Consider the following 23,411-nt stretch of genomic DNA (forward strand, 5'->3'; position numbering starts at 1 on the left):
ATCTGTAAATTCATCCAATACACCTGATGGCAGGTGGCAAGAGTGGGAGAGTTTTCTGGTCAGCCATCCTGCTGAAGGCAATGGCAAAACACTGCAGTACTTTGCCAAGCATAATCATAGACCAATCCAATGGAAGTTCATGGTAGCCAATGCCTTCTTAGGACATGGCACCTGGAGGAGGAGGAGGCAAATACAGAGATTCACTAATCTCCCTTATGCAAACCGAACGGCGAACTCTGAGGGATGGCAAGTAGCAGCTGCTCCACCCTAGAAGCGCTTAGAAGTTCATAGTCATGGCCTCCATAACTGATGAGTTAAGGGGTAAAAAGGCTGGCTATTATGGTCTAATTGGGATACAGGGAAATGTTGAACATGTGGGACTTGCTGACAGCAAGGTTAAATGTAATAGGTTTGACTGCTGGTGCCAAATCCAATCCCTCCACCAACAATTGTGAGTTAGCACAATAAATATATTTCATTTCAAGCTTTAAAACAATTAGGAGCTGATTTATGAAACTTCTTCCTGTGATGTTGAACCTCATTGACTAGTAGCCCAGGTTAAAGAATCAGGCAGTTGTAGGGTCGCCTACCCACCAGGATTGTCCCGGAGCCACCAAGAATTGACGATTAATCCCCAGGATTCTGCAGTGAGCAACCCAGGGGAAAAATTGCAGGAATGTTAAAAAAAAATCAACACTTTTATTAATGAGGCTTAAACAAATGGGAAAGAAAAGTCTGTTTGACTAATTGTCAAGAACCATCCAATCAGGCAGTGAAGGACCTGTTTGCTTTCCCAGCCTCATCTGACTGTCTCTGACCTCTAGATATCCGTGTTTACCCATCATCCTTGTGCCCCACCTTCTCTGCTCTGCCATCAATGGCTTTTATTTCAGAGGTCACATCCCTGCCTTTGGGAATCTCTTCACTTTGGCAGCTCTTTGCATCCGACAGTATCAAAAACCATACTCTCTTACAACTGGTTAAAATGGTACAAATCCAATGGTATAAATCAGCCTTCTCTGTTCAATCTTCTCAAATAAAGGAAGATTTGCATTTGTAAAGTGCCTGTCATGACCTCAAAATACCCTAAAGCACTTTACAGCCAATGAAATACCTTTAAAGTGTTGTCACGTAGGAGGCATGACAGCCAACTTCCACACAGCAAAGTCCCACAAACAGAAATCTGGTATTGACTAGATAATAGATTTTAAAGATGTTGGTTAATGGATCAACATTGACCTGGACACGTGAGATAAGCCCCCTGTTCTATTTTGATACAGTAGCATGAGATATTTTCCATCCACTTGAGAGGGATTCATTTTAATGTCTCATCTGAAAAACTCACAATGCAGCACTCCCAAAGGCCTAACTCATGTGCTCAAGTCTCTAGAGTGGGGTATGAATCTGCAAACTCTAGACTCACAAGTGAGTGTGTGACCACTGAGCGAGGGCTGACGTTTACCTCAGTGACACATACCAGCAGTATAATGGCTGCGAATCTCGTCATTCTGCAGGACTTTATAAAGAAAAACAAACTGAATATTCACTGCTCTTTATCTTTCATTTTGCCACAAGGAGTCTTATTAGACTCATGTACCGAAATTACCTGTCATGTTTGCTCTTGATACTGCAATATATTTCTATGCCAATTATAAACAATATTTTAAGATGATTTTTTTTTTCTTTTTTTTATTGGTTTCCATTTGTTGGCAGCCAGGCTGAGAGGGTTTTTTTAATTGCTATAATTTCTTTTTGAATAATTAGAGGCTACCACTGGAGACAAGTGAAGCCTTGCCTTGAAGTGTGTTGGGCCCATGTCAATTCTTTGCACGCTTGCGCATATCTCATAATCACTAGTGCAAGGGGTGAGCTTAAGGGAAAGAACATCTGATAGATTGGAAAGCATGTCTGTAAATTAATCCTCAAAACCTGTACATTGTTAAATATTGATTTAAGCATGTGAATTATTATTTTCAATTCTCCCCTTACCAATTGTTCAGTGCTGAAATGATCCATTATGCCTGGGGAGTAGACAGGCCCATGCAAACCAGACTAATAAAGAATCTTTGTGTCTGTGGAAGAGAAAACTCATTTGTAACTTGATGCATTCCTCATTTTTTGGCTTGCAACAAATGTCTTTTCAATTTCAGGAACCTGATCTTATTATAATTAAAAATAAATCAAATTCAATTGTACGCTTGGCAGAAATTGGATTGGAAAATTCAAATTTTTTGTCATAGTATGGGCGTTTCCAATGAAGAAGGGATGGGACAAAGTAGATGGAAAAAACAGGGTAGAGGTGGGATCTTATGGCATCCATTTTATGGGTTTAAAATTATCATTTAAAATTCTGCCATTTTTATATGCGGGCTACTATTGCCTTATTATTCTCTTGGGGTTCACTTTTGCTAACAAATTAATATGCAGTACTTTATCGCGTGCACTTTGGAAGTCCAGCTAAACATCAACTGCAAACCCTTCTTGCATGCTCTCCGTTACCTCATCAAAAACCTCAATCAAGTTAGTCAAATATGTTCTTAACAATCCATGCTGAATCTCCTTTATTAGTTCCTGCTTTTCCAAGTGACTATTAATTTTCTCCTGGATTATTGTTTCCTAAAAGCTTCCCCACCACTGACGTTAACCCTGCAGACCTGTAATTGCCAGGTTTATCCTTCTTCCCTTTTCTGAACAAGGTATAACATTTGCAATCCTCCAGTCATCTGACATTACCCCTGTATCTAAGGACAATGAGGTGATCATGGCCAATACCTCATCAATTCTCACCCTTACTTCCCTCAGCTGCTAGGTTTCAGCCCATCCAGACCGGGTGACTTATCCATTTTAGGTACAGTCAAACTTTCTCGTAGTTCTTCTTTAGGCTTTTATCTAATCCAATATCAGAGCAACTTTCATGTTTACTTCAGCTTTGGCAAAGTCCTTGTCCTCAGTAACCACGGTTGCAAAGTATTATTTTAGAGTCTTCTTCCTCCATCAATAGATCTCCATTTTTGGCATTAATTGAAGCCACCACTCCTCTTACAAACCTTTTTGCTGTTAACATGTAATATGGATTACATTTATGTTCGCTGGCAATTTATTCCCATATTATCCCTCTTGTCTTTTGTACTTTTCACATTCAGCCTCCTTCTCCCTTGTGTCATCATGCTGACATCTGTCATACTTTGTCTGCTTCATCCTACTGTCTAACTCCTTCATCATCCAGTGAATTCTGGCTTTGATTGCCATCTCTTTTCTCCTATACCCAAACCATTAAAGTTCACCTGTTGCTCCATTATATGACTTCATTGTGCCTGGGCCAAACTCCTCCTCGATTCACTGAAATTAGTCGTCCTCCTGTTAAATATTTTTATTCTAGTTTGTTCTTTGTCCCTCTCCATAATTAATCTAATCCTTGTGACACTACAGTCATTACTCCTGAGGGGTTATTCACTTTGGTCGCAAGAATAGAAAAGCAGAATATTTTTAAAAGGTGTGAAACTTGTAAGTGTCGATGTTCAGGGAGACTTGGGTGTGCTTGTACAAGGAATGCAAAAAGTTAACATGCAGGTGCAGCAAGCAATTAGGAAGACAAATGGCCTTTATTACAAGAGGATTGAAGCACAATAATACAGAAGTGATGTTGCAATTGTTACAGGGTAGAAAGGATATATTTGCATTGAAGGTTCACTAAATTGGTCCCTGGGATGAAGGGGTTGCCCTATGATGAGAGGCCGAGCAAATTGGGCTTATATTCTCTGGGCTTTGAAGAATGAGAAGCAATCTCATTGAAAACTACAAAATACTGAAGAAGTTCAATACTGCTCCTGCTCCTAGTTCTTGTGATCTTGTGTTCTTGTGCTCCCTGATTGTGACATTTTCCACTTGACCTAGTTCATTCCAAAAGACTAGATCCAACAATGCCTCCTTTTTCTCTTGGTCAGAATCAAATTGATCAAGAATTTTTTTTCTGGGCACACTCCAGAAATGCCTCCCCTCCTTTGCCCTTCACATAATCACTGACCCATTGTATATTAGAGTAGTTAAAGTCTTCCATTATCACTACTCTATAGCTCACGCACTTTTCTGTAACTTTCTTGCAAATCTGATCCTCTATCACATTCCCACTATTCCATGACCTGTGAAATGCACCAACTAACCTAATAGTCCTTTTAATGCTCATTGACAGCCATGGCAGAGTGGGTAGCGCGCTTCCTCAGGGTCAGAAGGTTATGGGCTCAAGTCCCACTTCTGGACTTGAGCACAAACATCAATGCAGGCACTTCAATGTGGAGAGAGTACCGCATTGCTGGGGGAGTGTGCTGTCTTTTGCATAAGGCATTAAACTGAGGCTACCCTCTCAGGTGGACTTAAAAGATCCCATGGTGCTATTTTAAAAAATTTTAGGGGAATTATCCCCGGTGTCCTGGCCAATACCTATCCCTCAATGTACATCACAAAAGCATATTATCTGGTCATTATCACATTGCTATTTATTGGAGCTTACTGTGTGAAAATTGATGCTGAGTTCCCCATATTACAACAGAAACTACACTTCATAAGTGTGCCATTGGCTGAATGCATTTTGGGACATTCTGTGGTCATGAAAGATGCTATATGCATACAAGTCTTCCTTTCTTTTCTCAAGTTCAATCAAATAGATTTATCTTTGAACTCTCAGGGCATTCTCTCTTCCTAGCACTGTAATATTTTCCTTATTCAAAGCCATTATTCCTCCTTATCCTCATTCCCTAATTTTCCTGAATACCTTGTAGGCAGGAATATGAAGCATTCACTTATTTTTGAGCTATTTTGGCTTCACATCATATATCCACCTGGTTATTTCTGTCAGGCAGTTCACCAACCTTGTGCATTTGCACTCCAAGCCTAACTCATACATCTTTGGGTTTTCTATGATCCCACCGAGTTCTATATCTTTTCTAATTCTAACGGCCTTCTATGCACCTTGTCTCTACTTCTTAATACTACATCTTGGTGTGTAGCAATATGACACAATCTCTGCCTGAGTCCATAAATAGTCCAGATCCCTCATGCAGAAAGTCAGCACCCACCAGCAACACAATTTGGAGGCTCAAACTCCCTGGAAAAAGAAATACCATCTAACATTCAGCCTATTCCTACTTTAGCATAGTTGAAATGCCCATGGCCCCTAGTCTTCCCCAATGTGTCAAGCATTCACCCATTGTTGCTAGGAGAGGTATCATGGCATATGTTAAAACTTCCTGAAAGCTTTGATCTTTAAGTAAATTGCACAAATTTTATTTTTGACACTTTTTTTTAACCATAACAAAGTATTTTAATGACTTTTAAAAATGTGACTGTATTCTCATTTCCTGATTGTGGTGATGCCATGGAGTGGCAATTTTACACCTGCAGGTTCTGTCACTTCAGTACACCAGGAAATGTTTATTTTAATGACGCTGCTTGCCCCTTTAAGCTCCTGCACCCAAGCTAAACAAATTTGTTTTGGCCAACTGTGGGAAGTTTGCTGGGATCAGCGGTGTGTCGGATGCAAAGCTGTCCTGCCTATGTAGCGGCAAGAATCCTGACAAAGCAAAAGATCCTGGTTCGTATACCTTGGAGCTTTCTGCCATATTGATTCCAAACACACTAACTCCTGTGTTATCCATGCATCTGCTGCTGGATTTGCACTTCAGATGACATTGAGCACTAGAAGGAATACACACACATATTTGAAACCATTCTCAGAGTTTTAATCCTCCAAATTAGATCTCCTAAAACTTAAACTCAACAATGAAAACCTGTAAATAATTTACTCTTGATCTATTGTCATTCTTTATTAGATTAGCTATCTTTCTATGTACATGATTTATATATATGTGTTTGAATGTATATTATTGGCAAATATATGAAAGCCATTTCATTCACCAGTGACGAAAATTTTATTATTATGTGGAATGATAGAGACATTTTTGCAAGCATTGCTGTAACATTAATAATTGACCCCATTACTGGCCCTATAAGCAAAAGCTAAAATAACACACTTGTTTTGAACAGCTAAGCCTACTTCCGAATGATTAATTTCTGCTGTCAAGACACGCACATGTGCTATTTATCATGATCATTTCAGCGCGGGTGTAGCTTTCTACATGCATACCATTAAGCAACAGTTAATATAGATATTAGCTACCGAACTGTTCCCAAGCAATGCAGCAGAGGTCCTGTATAATGTTGAATGCTAGCAGGCATGGCACTAATGCCTAACAGGAAGCCATGACACGCTGGTCCTTATTAACCATAATTCCCTTATTAAAATTTGCCTGGTTAATATTCGAGTGGCAGAGCAATCCAATAAGTCATAATAAAGATGGAAATTTTAGTCATTTTATTTTTCACTAGCGGCTCATGGGTATACATCATAAATGGGTTTAACAGCTCTGCTCATTTAAAAACTGAGCAATGTTTTTCAGGATGCCTGCAACCATTCTGAACTGCAGGTCTTTTTGCCAGTGTTTAAACCCTGTATTCTAAACGTAGAATCACATCAAACTACAACAGTGAATAAAGCCATTTAGCACAACCAGTTCATGTTTATGCTCTACATAAGCACTTGTCCTAATCCCATGTGCCTGCCTTATTCCTATATCCCCTGGTTCGCTTTTCCTTCAACCCTCTATCTAATCTAATGTTAAATGTTGACATGGGCCAGAACTTTACATTCAATGTGCGGGCGCGGGCCCAATACGCCGGAACATAAAATGACGCATGATAACGTTGGGTGTGTGTCCCGACATCACCACGCACCGTCACGGTATTACGGTAGGTGGGCACTATGAGGACGGATGTATGCCCGCCATTAATTAACAGGCCAGTTAAGGTCCTTGAGGCAGGAATTGTCTTTGATTTTGCGCAGCCTGTGCGATTTTCAGGGTGTCGCACGGGCGCAATGGCAGGCGGGTAGGCCACATTTTCAAAAACCTCATCCACGGGCGGGATAAGAGGGGTGAGTGGGCTCGCTGATCCGAGTTGTTAGTTCTTCAGAATATAACTTACTGTTGCTTGCTTGTGTGAACAGGACAACTTCATTTCGCTTCAGAGCTGCTTTGACAGAAATAACAGGCTTTAGTTCAGGATTCCGGAGGAGTCATACCGCTTGGGGCCTTCCAGGTATCAGACAGCCTTCCCTTACCGTGGGAATGGGGATTGTGGTCTCCGCTGGAGGCACTTCCTCTGAGGAGGAAGAGAGGGCCAGAAGGGGGAGGAGGCCAGGAGTTCATATTCAGCCTCCAGGGGAGCCACCTTTGGGAGGACAGGTGCAGGTGCAAGGGGTGCAGCAGGGCCAACAGGAAGTCCAAGGCAGAAGGGGCTGCAGAAGACGCCATTACCCTGCTGCCAGGGTTTACAGGCGGCGATGCAGCTGCCTCAATATGTCTGAGATGCAGTGCCGAAGGAGGATCCTCCTCTCAAGGGAGACAGTGACCTCCATTTGTCAGAGGATCGGCCCTGAGATCAGCTCGGACTGTATGGGTGGACACCTCATGCCAGTGGTACTGAAGGTCACGGTGGCCCTCAACTTCTATGCCTCCAGCACTTTCCAGGGGTCGGTGGGTGATCTTTGTGGAGTCTCCCAGTCAGCTGTCCACAGTTGTGTAAAGCTGGTGACAAATGCTCTGTTCAGGCATGCATTGACTTTCATTCACTACCGCACAGACATGGCCAGTCAGACAAAGTGAGCCAGAGGCTTTGCAGTGATCGCTGGCTTCCCCCGCATCCAGGGTGCAATAGATTGTACACATGGGACCATCAAGGTGCCAGCAGATGAGCTGCGTACCTTCATCAACAGGGAGGGCTTCCACTCCATGAACGTGCAGATAGTGTGTGATCACAGGAGGCTGATTCTGCAAATCTGTACAAAGTACCCAGGCAGCTCCCTTGACGCATACATCCTGAGACACGCCCAGGTGCCGGGGCTCTTCAGTGCTCCAGCCTGGCTGGATGGATGGCTGCTGGGCGACAAGGGCTATCCCCTCAAAAGAAGGCTCATGACGCCTCTCCGCCATCCAAGAACAGGAGCTGAGCAGGAGTAAAATAGGAGCCGTGCCTTCAGAAGTGGCCGTTGTAGAGAGAGACATAGGTCTTCTCAAGATGTGCTTCCGATGTCTGGGCCGTTCAGGGGATGCACTCCAATACCCCCCAGATCGTGAGTCACTGATAGTGGTTGCATGCTGCGCTCTCCACAATCTGGCACTGCAAAGGGGGGATGCAGTGGAGGAAGAAGATATTGACACAGCTGCTCTGGCAGCAGATGATGAGTTCAGTACTGAGTCCAAGGACGAGCACAGTCAGGAGAATACTGAGGGGATAGGCGCTGACCCGGGCAACCTCCAGGGAGGCAGGGACATCCGGGAGGCTTTGATCCAAAGCTCCTTCAGCTAGCCTACCAAAGATGAACCACCATCACTTGCCAGGGCTACAGGTTCCATACTTGAGCCCTGACAGGAACATTTGCCTGGTGAACAACGTGCACAATAAACCATTTCAATGAAGTTCAATGACAAACAAGTCACACATGACATCATGGGTTACCCTTCACCTGCAGAACTAATGAAGCATCCAGAGGCTTGTTGAACACAAACACATTTAATGGTGTGGTGCCTGGCATACATAAAACAAATTAAATGGAAAGGTGTTCTCCATTGCATTCAATAAAAATTAACTTAAAAGTGGGGCAAAAAAAAATCACCTGTGACAAGCCTGTGTTGTGCCTAAGGTGCTTTAAGTTTGTGTTTACGGGTGATATGTCTAGGTGCTCCCCCATTGCTGCCACCGGTATTGAAGACAGCCTGCTCACTCTACTGTCCTGATAGCCTTGACGACATTGGTGGGCATCCTCTGGCCCGTGGAGCCTGGGAGAGAGCGGTCGGTGCCACAGCTGGCATCTCCCTAGTTGCCGCAGCCTCATCAGATGCCACGGTCACCGGAAGAGGAGCAGAGGAGCTGCTGCCCTCATCTGGAGTGCCCTGAGAGGAGCCCGCAGAGACAATAAGTAGCTTGTACGCCAATGTGAGATCTCTTTTGGCATCCCTGCTCACCACTGATGGATGGGCACCGAGCTGGGATACTGGGTACCCAGTCCATCTCCCATACTGACAGTGACCACCTGAAGTCAGTGCCTGTGTGAGGGCTTGCATGTCCGAGTGTATCCCCAGGAACCCCTGATTCAGCTTCTGGAGGACCCTCTCCATGAGAGTCGCCACTCTCTCAATGGAGGAGGCAGTTCACTCAGCCATGGGGGTCATTGCATTGCGCATGCTCGGCAAGGATTCCTCCACAGCGGATACCATGTATTCCCTCATGTATCTCCGCCAGATCCTCCCGCACACCCTGCTGGACTTCCAGCATCTGCTGCCTCAAGGACAACTCCAGAGGCACATTATCAGCCACTGACCGAGCATGTTCCTGGTCTCCAGCAGTCCTCTGACTGCCAGCGCCCTGGGCACTCTCTATCTCTGCCTGCACCTCAAGTGAGTGTGAAGTAGCCTCACCGCTGTTCACCGAGATACTAGCCGCAGATCTAATTCCCATCGAGGTGCTGGTACCTGCGCTGGTGCCTGCCTGGCTGAGAGGGTGTGACACTGGTGCATTTATATTGTCTGTGTCCTCTGGGGTGAGCAGTGGTGGGCTTTCAGGCTCCTGACACTGATGGGCTTCTGGTGGTCCTGAAAGAAAGAAAAAGGACATATCATTAGTTGAAGTCATTACACTGTTACTGTGCATGCCTGGCACCCGGATCAGGGTGCCCTCATCTTTTCATTATCAATGGGGATTCCATGTTCGAGGCTCACATCAATATAGGGACAACGTGGAATGGTTGCTATGACAGACATTGTGACCTCAGTGCAATGCACTCTTACCTCCCTGTGGCACCCCAACCTCACCACAGCTGGTTGATCGAGGTGCATGGCGCCTCTCCAGCTCCAGTGCCTCCTTCGCGTATCTGGACAGGGTTAGAGGGTGGGGCGCTCCTCCGCCAGTCCACAGCCTCAGCATTATTGTGGGCTGTCTTCTCCTGAAAGGAAAAAGGAGAATTGATTAGCCCACTCTGTACCTGCATTGCCTGCAGCCTGGCCACCCCCACCTGAGGAACACCTCACAGGGCTCAGCTGATTCATAACCGTGGAGCCACAGAACACTCAATCCAAGCAGCCAGCGCTCAACTTCCTGACCAGATACTGCCTCATTGACATTTGCAATCACACTCTAAGAACTCTGAGGTTCAGGTAGTGGGGGGATGGTGGTGTGGGGAGCCAATCCTAACTGCTCTGCCAAGTGACCCATGCCAACATGGTACTCACCCTTCCCAATCGCAGGAAATCATTGAACCACTTTCAGCACTGCACCCATGTGCGCCTCACCACATCATGGGAGCTGACCCTGGATGCAACCTCCTCCCAGGCATGTTTGGTGAGGTGGGGGGCGAGAGGGGGCCTCCTCCTCCCTTCCCTAGGGACAAGTATATCCCAGCGTGCTGTCACCTCCTCCAAGAGGGCAGTGAGACACTTGTCGGAAAAACATGATGCTGACTGCCCCGCTGACCTGCCCTCTCGCCTGCCCTGTTCACCGCTGATGTTCTGCATGACAATGGTCCTCCAAGTCAATGGCAGCCTTCTCATGGTTGCCTGCGCCATTTTTGAATAGGCTGCCAGGTCGTCATTGGACCTGGTGGACATTAAGCTCCCATCCCCACCAGCCCCTTCATGCTGATGCCAGAGCTGCGCATACACTTGGCGGGCCTTAATTGTCCCACCCAGAAAAAGTGGCGGTGCGGACCCAATTGCAGACATTGGTCGGGTTCCTGACCACCCCGCCCGCTGCCGCTGGGCCCGTCCGACCTATGTAAAATCCTGGCCATGGTTTCTGTTTTCAATCACAAACTCAGGTCCTGCATTACACACCCTCTCAATACTTCATGTAAAATAAGCTTCTGCTCTCTGTCCCCAATCGAAGATTTTGTTTACTCACACCTTGCTGTTGTTACGCACTCAGTGTTGAAGGGAAAAGAGATGTGACCAGTAGGGAGTAATTATTGACAAACTAGTCATCTCAGAGTGGCTAGTCGAGGTTTCAGTAGGTTGCAACACTGTCCCTTCGCCTTGGCAGCTGCTCCGAGTCTCTTCACCTCTTTGTAACTCTTTCGAGTACAAACCTGTTTCCATCTGTTTCAGATGAAGTTACATTGTTTCATAGTTTGCCATTGTGACATTTGAACTCTTGATCTTGGGGTTACAAACCCAGTACCATAACCATTTGGCTATTTAGGCCAAGCTTCACCTCTTTGTACTTGCTCTTATAAGAGCCTGAGGTAAAACTGCTGCTCTTAGTACAGTTACTGGTTGACATAAGAACACAGCTCTAATGGAATGATTGATTCAGAAAAGCTAGAAGGGCTGGTTGGGGGGTGGGGGTGCAGGTGGGGGGAATTAGAAATTTATGCTGTGAGATTTGAGTTCAGGCACAATTCAGGAAGAGTTTTAATCTACACATGACACACCTAAAACAGAAGGGTATGATGCTCATGCCAGCTGCGAGCCCAGTCCTGGGCTAGATTTTCAGGCCATGCCAAGGTTGGCAACACAGGCGGATGGGACCTGAAAATGCTTGAACTGGTCGGCTTACTGGGGAACTGCCAGTTTCCCCATCATTTTGGCCAAGGCAGGGGTCAGGGCGGGCAGGGCTACTCGCTTCCAAGAGGCGGACGAACATTTAAGTTCATGAAGAGCTTTGTTGAAGATAAATTTAGGAGGCTGACTGGGATTTTCCTGTTGGCTTCCAGATCTCCAACAGGGCAGGGTGAGATCAACTGCCTAGAGGCGGCACCTAGCTGCAAGTCGGGGTGCCAGCACCCTAAGCAGGCTGACAGGCCCTCCCTCCTGCGTGGGTGGGGGGTGCAGCCAAAAACCATTCCATGGAGGAGCTCCCCCTGCCTCTTCCCCAGTGTGGTGGCCTGGCTAATTTCTCAATTTTTTAATAAGATTTTTTAAAAAGCTGCTGAGAAGACACCTTTTTGCTGAAGTTCTTTCTCCGTTATTCACCTTTTACAGCAGCTGGATGCTCCTCTGAAGCTGAAAGGCCTTTGACTGGCCCTCCAGCTTTGTTGAGAGCCTTAAATTGGACACTTGTCTCCACACCAATTAAGGGAGGTCCAAATCAAAACTCAAATGAGGGCAGGATTGGGAATGCAGCTCCTGTTTTCTACTCCAAAGTGAAAATTCAGCCCCCTCCCGTTCTTGAACATTGATGGACATAAAAAGAAATGACCAAATCTAAAAATAAAAAATGGGAAAAGTCAAGTATGTTACTGTGAAGTAACATTAACATCACATTTGAATTACGCTTTTCTCTCTTACACTATTTTATTGATTCTCCAGCAAAGGTAATTTAAATTAAAGCCTTAAATACATTTTTGATACCATTATGCTGCTATTATCCAACAAAGTTGATTGTAGGAATCATTGTTTTGCAATTGCATATTGAAGCAACATTTTTTTTGACAGAAATAATCTAACAATTAGGAAAATTAACTAAGAAGTGTTTTGGGCTGTCATATGGTACTCATACAACCCATAGTATTTACACATACTTAAGCAATTTATTTCTTTTTTGTTCCTATTAATCACTGCATTTCTTCCCCACATTTTGTTTGTTGCTATCACTTCAGATTAATGTGGAATTAATATAATACACAAGACCAGAAATACCTGTCCAAAGTCAATGGATGTTTGGCTGCCTCTCTGAATGCTCACGATGGGTCCCCCTGCAGTTGGGACTGGAAAATCCCAGCCATAGTTTCTGTCTTGTGAACAAAAATGCAGATAAAATATTTGGGATCAAATTGGGGATCAGCCGATAAAATAAATCCATTGGATTAGGGATTACAGTTATAATTGTGTTTTGGTTTCATATCTTAAGCATTTAAACCTGTCTATATAAGCATCTACACTGATGCAGAATAGGACAACGCGTATTATTTGATTTTTACAACTTTTTATTGGATAAGCAAGATGTGTTTAGTTCGACAAGAGTATCCTTAAAAAAATTAAAGATTTCAGTTTACGTCCTAAGTTTGCCCAATTGCATAATTATTGGTTAACAAATAATTGTGTAAGAGGACAAGAAAACTCTTAAATGTTCATGAGCATTTACTTAAAGCGTGTGTTAAGTAGGACATGGGCTTATAGATTTGATCGTAAAAGTAATTCTATTAGGAACCACTAAATGACAATTGTTTTGTAGAGACATAAGGTCACTCTTTAATATTTTCTGAAATGTGTCCAATTTCACACCATTCTTCAAACATGATTTTATTTTCTGTTGGCAACTTTAATAGTCTGATCTCAGGCCTTAACTCAGTGCCCCAGAAATGGAATTGTGAACCCAAGGCACTAAAGGCAATATAAAAGGCATTATAAAAGGAAGGGTACAATTTTAAATGCTATGCGAGAACAGAGTACCTGAGGGTCTATGTGCACAAATTGAAGAAGGTGGCAGGACAGGTTGAGAAAGTGATTAATAAAGCATATGGGATCCTGGGCTTTATAAATGGAAGCTTTAAGTATAAAAGCGAGGATGTTATAATCAACATTTGTAAAACATCAGTTCAGCCTCAACCGGAGTATTGTGTCCACTACATTTTAGGAAGGTTGCAAAGACCTTTGAGGGGGTGCAGAAAAATTTTACATGAATGATTCCAGGGATGAGGGACTTTAGCTTTGTGGATCAATTGGAGAAGCTGGGAGAAAAGAAGGTTGAGAGGTGACTTGATAAAGGTGTTCAAAATCATGAGAGGTCTAGACAGAGTAGAGAAAGTCAAACTGTTTGCATTGGCAGAACAATGCTTCAGTGGGCACAGATTTAAAGTGACTGGCTAAAAGAGCGAACGGGGAAAAAAAACTTTTTAATGCAGCCAAAGGTTAGGATCTGGAATGCGCTGTCAGAGTGTGCAGTGGAGGCAGATTCAATTGTGGCTTTTAAATGGGACTTGAAGAGAAAATAATGCGGGGCTACAGGAAAAGGGCAGCGGAATGGGACTAGCTAAACTCTCTTACAGAGAGACGACACAGGCTCAACAGATTGCATGGCCTCTTTCTGTGCTGTAGCCATTCTATGATTCTGCAATTCAGTCTACAATCCAATACAGTGAGTCACTTCACGATGCTGCAACAGGTGTGAAAGTCAGACCTGCCTTGGAGAATAATATTGTGTGAGTAAAAGCAGAATGTGCTGGACAAGCTCAGTTAGTTTGTCTGCATCTGTGGAGAGAGAAACAGAATTAATGTTTTGAGTCCAATATGACTCTTCTTTGGAACCCACATGAGTAAAACAGGATACAAGGCAACGAACACTGCTGTTTGTTCTAGTGCAATGTTCCTGAAAGCTGCTATAAACCAGGTTCAATTCATTGGACAAAAGAAAAAGCAACCAAATTGAAATTTTTTCTTTTCCAAATAGATTTTCACCTGTTTTTTCTTATTACAGGTATAACATTAGTTGAATGAAATTGTGTTTGTAGGGTTAAAATAGATGATGATCAAAGCTAAGCTGCCTTCCATTGTTTTTAATTATTACCTGGAACTCTGTTCAGTCATGATGTTGGTCATTAAGGGGGAGCTACAGAGAAATATCAGTTTAGCTAAACCGAATTGCCAACTGTGACCTTGTTCTGTTACTCCGCAAGACATTGGGCCTGAACTTCCTTGGGTTGGCGTTGAGTTGGATTGTCACTTCACTCCTAGTTACTTACCTGGAAATGCAGCCGCTCCTTTCTCGCCCCACCTTCCGACTCAGGTTGGAACAAGGGGAGAACTGTGTAGGGCAGTGCACTCCTAAGGCCTTCAGTCAAGGGCCGGAGAGTCAGAGGTAAGGAAGCCACGCTCCCTTTTTTACAGCACTAACTGCCATAAACCAAGTAAGCTTAAATGTCCAGCTGCTTTCAGAAACAAGGGAGAACATAGGTTTGTAAGGTATTTGGGGGGAGGTGGAGGGCGGTTGGCCAGGTGGGGGGGCTGCAGGATGGTCAGTTGGGGGTGGGGTCAATTGGTCAGGGAGATCAGATGGTCAGTGGGAGTGTGACGGTAGTGTGATCAGTTGGGGGGGGTCGGTCGGATGGGCTTGGGTGGTCAGTGGTGGTGCACAGGTAGGGAGGTCAGTGAAGAGTGGATCAGTTGGGGGGGGATTCATTTGGTCGGGTGGTCAGTGTGTGGCTGGAGGTCAGGTAGTAGTGGCGTAGAGGTCAGTCGGGGTGGGGTCTGTTGGTCTGGGGGAGACAGGTGGTCAGTGGGGAGAGGTCACTGGAGGGGGTAGGAGTAGATAGGGGGGTTGAGTGGTCAGTGGGGGGGTCAGGTGGTTGGGGGGTTTGGGTGGTCAGTCGGGGTGTCAGGTTACCGTGGAGGGCCAGGTGGTCATGGTGGTGTTGATCAGTGGGGCGGGGGTGGTCATGGTGTTCGGTGGGGGAGGTCCCATGGAAGGGTCTTGGGGTTTGGGTGCATTCCTGTGAGTGATCAGTACTATAGTTACCCAAGAGTTAAACGTTTTAATTCTTGTGACATTTCCCAGGGAACCACTACTGTAAGACAATCGGAAACAACCAAAGTTTGTGATTTAAATCATGCATTCAAACAGCTCCCTTTGCAGGACAATTACCCACGGAAGTTTGAACTTCCCAGGCAATTGCTGGGCAGCTTTTACCTGGGGACTTCCAGCCGGGGCATTCCCCAGTGCATCTTTGAGGTACCCTCCAGTTACGACTCCCGGAAACTCGGAAGCTATGGGCATTATACCTGTGAACCACTGGTGGTCAAGTGATTCCATGAGTTGACTAACAGGCATTTGAAGCATGAATTTTGGTTCTGCCAACTGCCAAAAAACATCTGTTGAAGGAAAGTAATCTCAGGGTTATTGGATATACTTATACAAATTATAACTTATTTCTAATTGTGAAGTGACCATACAATATCATCCATCCTTTTTATAAAATGGTTTAGTTTTATTAGCCTTTCAAGATTAGAGCGAAGGCCCATCCCAATCTTTTGTCTATGCTGAGTTACCTCTGACAGTGGAATATGCCAGCATTGTCACTGGACTGGAACAGCTTGACTAAGGGCATGGCTAGCTCTGGATCAGAAGCCTTCAGTATCAGAGATGGGATATTGTCAGTGACCATAGCCTGTGATGTTTGGGATCTCAGGAGGAGGACGTCTGGATGAAGATGGTTGAATATGCTTTTGGTGAATCTTTTGCACTGAGGTGCTGATCTTCACTATCATTGAGGATAAGGAGGTTTTCAGAGCCTCCTCCTCTGGTTAGTTGTTGAATTTGTTCACCATCATTCATGACTGAATGCAGCAGGACTGCAGTCCATTGTTTGCGGGATCGCTTTGCTCTGTCTATAGGCAAAAGTGGATAACTAACTGGAAGATGATCCAGCCTGGGAGGAGACTGATGCATTTAAGTTCATGACTTTAATCACTTTGGCAGAGCGATCCTCACCCTGCTCTGAAATTGCAATTGTAGCTGTAGCAGGTGGCAGATTTCAATGAGGACATCCTTATTGAAGTACAGATATCACCCACACTGTTTCTCACTGAGGTTCAGGTAGAAGAATTGCTCCTCAAGCACTGACTACCTCTGAGGACCCTTTTCTGCCTCCTCCTCCTCCTCCCCCTTCCAGCAGCTTGCCTTGCTCTGTTTTTTCTGCTCACTGTCTGTGTCATGCTTCAGGCCAAGGGGACTGCCTATTACTACACCTATGCCTGGAAGCAAATATTTTGTGCATAATTCTTGAAGTGAGGACAAAGTTATTCATACCGCTTCCTGTTAGAAGCAACTAAACACTTCTACAATCTCAGCCACAGCCAGTAGAATTCAATCAGCAATTAACTTGTATGTATTTGATGATCCCTCTAAATTTTGTGCTAGAGTGGAGGGAGTTACTCCCTGCTGCTGAACTTATGTTCAGCTGTGTCTGTTTTAAGATATGCCATTAGATGGATTAGCCTGGTATCCTGGCAACCATCATGATGCCTTCATGAGACCCAAAATGGTAATATCGGCTGTCAAATCAGTGTTACACGATGGTTGGTGTCACAATCTGCTGATTTTGCTTACAACCGGCAGACACTTCCTCCACTCATGCTCTTACCATTAGGCATTTTCCACAACCCACTCCAAAAGTGAGTGCGTGTGCCACAGATGCCATTTTGGAGCCAAAGCAAAATTCACAGCACCAAGAAACCAGGAGCTAAGGAGTTGAATTTTGCTGTCTTTAACTGATGTGTTCATATCCCCAATGTTGTTAGTGACCTTTTATCTCAACAGTCAGGCGGGCAATTTCAAGACCAGCTTTATTTGAATAAACAGTACAGCTGAATAATGATAAGAAAAATTTAGCAACCACTTCTGCATTTCTTGTGAAGGTTTAAACTATTCTTCTATTCATCAAAAATAAACAGTATGATAAATATGTATTTGGAATGAATCAGCTTTGCAATTTACTCAGAAATTTAATTCCACTGCAAACCTAGATTCATACCTCACTAGATTCCAGCTATATAATCAAATCTTTTTCACTATTGTGTATTAATACCAAAAGATCTATAGAATAAATGGAATACAACAATTGCTTTGAACCAGCATATACGCCAATGTCATTTTATGTGATAACAGTATTGTCTGAAGATACAGTCTTCCTTGATTTATAATACTTGTATCATTACATTCACCTGAGAGATAAGATCTTGCATAGAGTGTGATCCTGCTAACAGCACAGGGACATTGTAGTCAACACAATATACACACACACAGCTACAGTTTAATGAGTTCAATTTTCATTAAAATAGAATGGGGACTTGTAAGGGATTGAAATAATATGGAGGATGACTCATCAGAAGCATCAGAAACCCTACGTTCAGTAGCAAAATAAAATCTCTGCATCACACAGCTCCTATTAATTTATATTTGAAATGTTCCCCTCAGTCTACGAATCACACAGCAGTGTCCCTGATCCTGATTAGATTGCACGTTGTTTCCTCTTGTGGGCGAGACTAACACCAGGGGACATAGTTTAAGAATAAGACATTTACCTTTCAAGACAAAGATGAGGAGATCTTTTTCTTTCTCTCAGAGGGTCGTTAGTCTCTGGAATTCTCTTCACCAGAAAGTAGTGGAGGCCGGGTCCTTAAATTTATTCAAGGCTGAGTTAGGTTTTTGATAGATAAGGGAGACAAGGTTTGTGTGGGGTAGATAGGAAGGTGAGCTGAGACCACAGCCAGATCAGCCATGGTCATATTGAATGGTGGAGCAGGGTTGAAGGGCCAAATGGCCGACTCCTGCTCCTAAGTCCTCTGTTCCTAGGTTCCTATGCATTTTGTTTCTCCTTCTATTTCTTTGAGCTGGGGGGAGAGGGTGGGGTGATGGGACTGCTAGTTTAGTTGGACCTGGGATTAAACGCAGAGTTAGCTTTATAGAAAGGCTTATGATAGACCAGGCCTGAGAGCAGGACTCAGTGGCTCATTCACTCACCAGAAAGAATGTCCCAGCTGAGTGATGCTCCCTGGGATCTCATGGCTTCTTACGTTTCTCTCTGCATTCAGTTTTGCAAACTCCCATAGAGAACCAGCAAGCTTATAATGAGAAAGAAATATGATTGCCAAAATAAAACTAGACAGATCATCCACATCAACCTAGGCACTGGAAACAACAAAGGTATGTCCTGCCCAGTCGACCCTGCGAAGTCCTCCTCACTAATAAATGGGGACTTGTGCCCAAAATGAAAGAGCTGTCCCACAGTCTAGTCAAGCAACTGACTGACATATTCATACACACCAAGTCTGCTCTGCCGTTCAATGAGATCATGGCTGATCTGATAATACTCAACACCAGTTTCCTGCCTTTTCCCCATAACCCTTGACTTCCTTACTGATTAAAATTCTCCCTATCTCAGCCTTGAATATACTTAACAACCCAGCCTCTTTAGCCCTCTGCGGTAAAGAAGTCCACAGATGACTACACTCTGAGAGAAGAAGTTCCTCCTCATTTCTGTTATAAATGGGTGCCCCCTTACTCTGAGATTCTACTCTGAGATTCTGCTCTCTGGTCCTAGACTCTCCCACAAGGGGGAATAATCTCTTTGCATCTACCTTGTCAAGCCCCCTAAGAATCTTGTATGTTTCAATAAGGTTGTCTCTCATTCTTCTAAATTCCAATGAGTACTGGCCCAACCTACTCAATCTCTCCTCATAAGAAAATCCCTCCATACCCATCAACCTAATGAACCTTCTCTGGACTGCCTCCAATTCCAGTATATCTTTCTTTAGATAAGGGGACCAAAATTGGTCACAGTATTCTAGGTGTGGCCTAACTAGTGCCTTGTATAGTCTTAGCAAAACATCCCTATTTTTAAACTCCATTCCCATTGAAATAAAGGTCAACATTCCATTTGCCTTCCCTATTACCTATTGAACTTGTATGTTAGATTTTTGGGATTCTTGCACAATGACTCCCAAACCCCTCTGTGCTGCAGCATTCTTCTATTTAAATAATATTCAGCTCCTCTATTCTCCCTGCCAAAGTGCATAACCTCATATTTTCCCACATTATATTCCATCTGCCAAGTTTTTGCCCCCTCATTTAACCTGCCTATATCCCTCTGTAGACTCTTTGTGTCATCCTCACCACTTGCCTTCCCAGCTATTTTTGTGTCATCCATAAATTTGGCAATAGTACATTCACTTCCCTCATCTAAGTCATTAATATATTGTAAATAATTGAGGCCCCAGCACTGATCCCTATGGCACTTCACAAGTTACAGGCTGCCACCCTGAAAATACCCCCTTATCGCAACTCTCTGCCTTCTGTTAGCTAACCAATCCTGTATCCATGCTAATATACTACCTCCAACACCATGGGCTCTTACCTTATTAAGTAGCCTTATGTGCGGTACCTTATCGAACACGTTTTGGAAATCCAAATATATTACATCTACTGGTTCCCATTTATCTGTTCTGCTTGTTACCTCCTCAAAGAATTCTAATAAATTTGTTAGGCATGATTTCCCCTTCGTGAAGCCATGCTGACTCTGCTTGATTAGATTATGTATTTCTAAATGCTCTGCTATTACATCCTTTATAATAGACTCCAACATTTTCCCAGTGACAGATGTTAAGCTAACTGGCCTATAGTTATCTGTTTTTTGTCCCCCACCCCCACTTTTGACTAATGGTGTTAAATTGGCCATTCTCCAATCCTCTGGGACTTTTCCAGAATCTAAGAATTCTTGGGAGATTGCTACCAGTGTATCCACCATCTCTGCAGGTCCTTCCTTTAATATCCTAGAATGTAACCCATCAGGCCCAGGGGACTTATTGGCCTTTAGCCCTATTAGTTTCCCTAGCACTTTTTTTCTAGTGATAGTAATTGTATTTATTTCCTCCCCTCCCCCTCCCAACCTTTTGCCCCTCGATTATTTAGTATTTTTGGAATGCTATTAGTATCTTTTATCATGAAGACTAAAGCAAAGTATTTATTCAACTCATCTGGCATTTCCTGGTTCCCCATTATTATTTCCCCAGCCTCATTCTCTAAGGGGCCAATGTTCACTTTGGCCTCTCTCTTCCCTTTTATATATTTAAAGAAGCTCTCACTGTCTGTTTTTATACTACTCGCTAGTTTACCCTCAAAGTTTATTTTCTCCTTCTTTAGTTATTTTTGGTCATCTTTTGTTGGTTTTTAAAACTTTCCTAACCCTCTGGCTTATCATTAATCTTTGCCACATTGCATGTTTTATCTTTCAATTTGATACCGTCCTTAACTTCCTTGGTTACCATGGTTGATTGTCCCCTTCTTTGAATCCTTCCTCCTCACTGGGATCTATCTTTGTTGAGAGTCATGAACTATTTTCTTAAACGTCTGCCATTGTTCGTTAACTGTCATTTCTGCTAAACTGCTTTCCCAGTCCACTCCAGCCAACTCTGCCCTCATTCTATTGTAATCACCCTTATCACCCTAATTTATGTTTAGTACAGTTGTTTCCAACCCAAGTTTCTCACTCTCAAACTGAATGCTAAATGCTACCATATTAAGGTCACTATTTCCTAGGGGATCCTTTACTCTGAGATCATTTATTAATCCTGCCCCATTACAAATTATCAGATCCAAAATAGCCTGATCCCTGGTTGGATTCACAAAATATTGTTCCAAGAAACTGTCTTGAATACACTCGATGAATTCTTGCTTGTGTCTACCTCTGCCAATTTGGTTTTCCCAATCTACATGAAGATTAACGTCACCCATGATTAATGTACTGCCTTTTTTACAGGCCCTCATTATCTCCTGATTTAATCTCTGTCATACAGTATAGCTGCTGTCAGGGAGCTTATAGACTACTCCCACCAGTGTCTTCTTCCCCTTGTTATTTTTTACCTCACCCATATGGATTCTATACCTTCCGATCCTAGATCCTTTCTTGCTATCATACCTATTCCATTTCGTATGAACAAAGCTACCCCACCACCCTTTCCTTCCTGCCTGTCCTTTTGAAAAAGTCACATACCCCTGACTATTTAGTTCCCAGTTTTGATCTCCTTGAAACCATGTCTCTGAAATGGCTATAAGATCATTCACATTAACCTCCATTGTTGCCATTAATTCATTTATCTTGTTCCAATTGCTATGTGCATTTGAGTAAAGGACCATTAATTTTGCCTTTTTACCAGTTTTTCCCCCCTTTGACCCTGTTTGCTTTTTTTTTATATGTTTGTACATTCTGTCCCTTCCTGTCACACTCTGGATATCATCACCTAAATAGCTGCCCTGCAAGGGTTCCATTCTCCTTTGCTTTGTAAGCCTACATATCTCCTCTCCAGAACCCTCCCCGCACCCCTCCCACCCCCTTCTATTTAGTTTAAAGCCCTCTATTCTGGACTGGGGAATCCAATGTCCATCACCAAGACTGGCTGAGTAGCACCACTACTGACTGAACTGACCAAGTCCCGAAGGACACATTCGTCAGACTAGACCTGCAGCAGGTGGTGAGGGAACCAATAAGAAAGAAAAACCGACTTTACCTCGCCCTCACAAAGTTACCAGTCAAAGATGCATCTGTCCATGACAGTATCAGTAGGACTGACCATTGCACATTCCTTGTGGAGGCAAAGTCCTACCTTCACGCTGAGAATACCCTCTATTGTGTTGTGTAGCACTACCATTGTGGTAAATGGGATAGATTGAGAACAGATCTAGCAGCTTAAAACTGGGCATCTGTGAGGCAATATGGACTATCAGCAGCAGCAGAATTGTATTCAACCACAATCTATAACCTCATGGCCCGGCATATCCCCCACTCTGCCATTACCATCAAGCCAAGTCTGGTTCAATAAGGAGTGCAAGAGGTTATGCAAGGAGCAGCACCAAGCATACCTAAAAATGAGATACCAACATGATAAAGATACAACACAGGACTACTTGCGTGTTAAACAGCAGAAGCAGCATGCAATAGATAGAGCTAAATGATTCCACCACCTACAGTTCAGATCAAAGATCTGCAGTCCTCCCATACCCAATCATGAAAGGTGGTGGACGATTGAACAATTAATCGGAGGAGGAGGTTTCACAGTATCCCCATCCTCAATGATGGGGGAACCCAGCAAATCCATGGAAAACACAGGGCTGAAGTGTTTGCAACAATCTTCAGCCAGAGATGACAAGTGGATGATCCATCTTAGCCTCCTCCCTAGGACCCAACATCATAGACACCAATCTTCAACCAATTCAATTCACTCCATCTGAAATTAAGAAATGGCAGAAGGCACTGAATACTGCAAAGGCAATGGACCCTGATGACATCCCAGCTATAGTACTTACCTAGCCCAGATACATAAATACCATGGCTACAAGAGCAGGTCAGAGGCTGAGAATCCTGTGGCAGGTAACTTAGCTCCTGACTCCCTAAAGCCTGTCCACCATCAACAAGGCACAAGTTAGGAGTGTGATGGAATTCTCTCCAGTGCCTGGATGAGTCCAGCTAAAACAATGCTCAAGAAGCTCAATTCCATTCAGAACAATGCAACTCATCCATTACATTCACATCCTCAAACACAGGCGCAGAGTGGCAGCTGTGTATACCATCTACAAGATGTACTGCAGCAATTTATCAAGTCTCCATTGACAGCACCTTCCAACCCTGCAAATCTACCACCTAGGAGGATAAGGACAGCAGATGTATGGGCACATCACCACCTATAAGCTTGCCCCCATGTCACACGACAGCCTGATTTGGAACTATATCACCATTCCTGCACTACTGGATCAAAAAACCTGGATCTTCCTTCCTAATAGTACTGTGTGAGTTTCCCTCCTCAGATGGACTGCAGTGGTTC

This window comes from Carcharodon carcharias, chromosome 7 (assembly GCF_017639515.1).
Source record: "Carcharodon carcharias isolate sCarCar2 chromosome 7, sCarCar2.pri, whole genome shotgun sequence".
NCBI lineage: Eukaryota > Metazoa > Chordata > Chondrichthyes > Lamniformes > Lamnidae > Carcharodon > Carcharodon carcharias.